Source organism: Pholcus phalangioides, unplaced genomic scaffold (assembly GCF_987345545.1).
Source record: "Pholcus phalangioides strain wild (caught in Gottingen) unplaced genomic scaffold, Ppha-v1.0 ptg000028l_1, whole genome shotgun sequence".
NCBI lineage: Eukaryota > Metazoa > Arthropoda > Arachnida > Araneae > Pholcidae > Pholcus > Pholcus phalangioides.
The window spans coordinates 4,573,334-4,576,471 of record NW_028301618.1 but is presented as its reverse complement, the minus strand read 5'-3'; positions in this window follow the sequence as shown (position 1 = coordinate 4,576,471).

Sequence of the window (3,138 nt, the reverse complement as noted above, 5' to 3'; positions counted from 1 at the left end):
TCGATTTACCCCAACATGTTTATCGTATTTCTTCCTAAACGTGTCAATTGTGTTACAATTTACTACCTCCGGGGGTAAGCTATTCCATTTATTGACAACCCTATTAGAGAAAAATTCCCTGCGACACCATAACCTTGCATTGTCCCTCACCAATCGATACTGGTGTCCCCTTGTAAAAGCAGTCGATTGGCGGTGTACTAAAAGTTCATGGTCCATCCTATCCATCCCATTGAAAATTTTGAACACTTCGATCATATCTCCTCGACACCTGCGTTCATCCAATGTAAACATATTCAAAAAATGAAGTCTCTCTTAATAACTTAAGTGTGCCAATAAGGACTCGCGTAGCTCTTCTCTGCACCCCTTCAACCAAGTCTATGTCCCTCTGTAGGTATGGTCTCCAAAACCTTACAGCATACTCCAGTCCAGGACGAACTAAGCCTCGAAAAAGCGGAAGAATGACCTTTTTGAAAATGAGACCAAGCATTCTATTCGCTTTTTTGACCACCGCTGAACAATGTTCAGAAAACCTAAGTCGCTCGTCAATGAGAATTCCCAAGTCGGTGACCCTAGTTGCATCCGGGATAGTGACACCATTCAACTCGTAAGAGAACCGTGGGTTGTTCGAACCAAAATGAGCGACCATGCACTTATCTACGCTAAACGTCATGCTCCATTCATTTGCCCATGCTGCAATCTTGTTTAAGTTGGTCTGGAGCAACTCCCTATCGCTTTCATTCTCGATTACCCCCATTAGCTTCACATCATCTGCGAATTTGCTAGTAATCCCATCGATACCCTGATCGAGTTTATCGATGAAAAGTGAAAAAAGTATGGGGCCAAGGACACTTCCTTGAGGAACTCCACTTGTGACGTCTGTCCAACCAGAGAATTCCCCGTTCACCATAACTCGTTGCGACCTATCTCTTAACCACGATTCTATCCAATTCAGCAAGTTGCCCCCTATTTAATATATATATATAGTAGAAGGTTACAAAACGGTCATTAATTAGAATTTACAGAGCATTAATACATTCCTCACAATCCCATCAGAATCATTTGATGTAACTTTTGAACATCTGACAATTATATCAGATTTAAAAAAAAGAAAATCTATGCTGATAGGTGGTCACATAACAAACGGTTACACAATTCACAAAGCGTTCATATCATATATCTTTCAATGATTGCAATAATTAATTTTATAAATACAGTAAAACCTCGATAAGTCGTCACCTCAAGTTATCGAAAAATTATGACGGTTTAAGCGGAGTTCCGTCAGATTTAATGAGCAATGTTATGAAAATCGTATGAATTTAAACTAATATGACATTTATTATATAAAGTATGAATCAAAATAACAATATATTAATAAAATTTATAGATTGCGAAAGAAAAAATGTAATAGCAATTTTTTATCTTTTTTATCTATTATTACTTAAATTATTGTGGTGAAATGTACGGTACACTTTGATTTATACTAGTAATTTTTAATTTATTGACTAACAGAGCAACAGTTAGAATAAGTAGCTTTTCTTCATAATAGAACACTCTATTGCACATTAATTTTACATATAAAACCAGTATGCTACTGACAACAAAAAATATCTGGGACATTATCGAACTGTGTTTAACGAAGAAAAGCAGCTTGTGAATCATCTTTTGGATATGGAGGTTCGTTTTTTTTGGAATCGCAGTAGCCGACTTACGTAGCCTTGCTTACCAACTGGCAGAACAGAACAATATTTCTAATAACTTCAACCATGGAAAAAAAATAGCTGGGAAAGATTGGGTCACCGGCTTTAGAAAGCGCCATCCTGAAATTGTCTTGAGAAAACCAGAGGCGACCTCAGCAGCAAGAGCCCAAGCCTTTAACAAAACAAATGTCACAAAATTCTTCGACATTTTAGAGGATGTGCAGAAAAGTCACTTGTATCCTCCTCATAGGGTTTACAACGTCGACGAAACTGGACTTTTAACTGTTCAGTCAAGACTTTTGCACTTAAAGGTAGACGCCAAGTTGGTTCTCTCACATCTGCAGAAAGAGGTGTTCTCTGTACATTTGCAGTTTGTATATCAGCGGGGGAAATTTTTATTCCTCCTTTTGTCATATTTCCTAGATAGCGGATGAAAGAAGAACTCAAAGATGGTGCTCCACCCGGGACAGATTTTGTTTGTCACACTTCAGGGTGGATGCAAATTGAGATATTCTCCCAATGGTTTGATCATTTCTTGAAATATGCCAAACCATCAAAAGAAGACCCAGTATTGCTAATACTTGATGGACACGCTACGCACACGAGGAACCTCCACTTCATTGAAAAAGCTAGGAATAATCATATACCACTGTAGTTTGCCTTCCACCTCATTGTAGTCACAAGCTGCAGCCCCTGGATGTATCTTTCATGGGGCCATTCAACACTTACTATGTTCAAGCAATTGAGAGATTCTTGCGAAATAACCCTGGTAGGCTAGTTACTCAATATCAGGTGTCGCGATTTCTTGGTGAGGCTTTTTTGAATACTCCGACCACTGCCGTAAAAGGATTTCGAAGATGTGGTATAGTCCCAATCAACAGATATGTATTTACTGGAGTGGATTTCGCTGCAGCTGCTACCACAGACATCCATGATCTCTCATCCATGTGCCGGTTGCGAGGAAGAAGACAATGAGTTCATCTGTGATTTTTGTAAATAAATTAATGAAATACGATAGCTAGCAAAATGTTGTGAAATAATTTTTAAACGCCAATAATTTTTGAATGAATTAAACAATTTCAGTTATATAAAATGAGTTAATAATATACTAAAAAGTTTCACAACCTTTGTATTGAATGATAATATTGCTTTCATGAGAGAGAATACACATTAATATTCTTTAAAATGCAATCAAACAGTTGTTTTTTACATCGGGCAAAAATGGCCACTTGGTAGGGTTGCGGGAAAATATTTTTTCTAACAAAACTAATCGAAATACAGTCAAAATAATATTTTTTGCATGAACCTAAATATCTAAACTAACTTATATAAAACTTTCATTAGTTTTTTTCAGTATTTACTTATCGAAAAAAAATATTTTTCCTTAGCGTGGCCATTATGCCCACCCTTCCCCTACATGAAATTTAATTTTAGTGTTTGA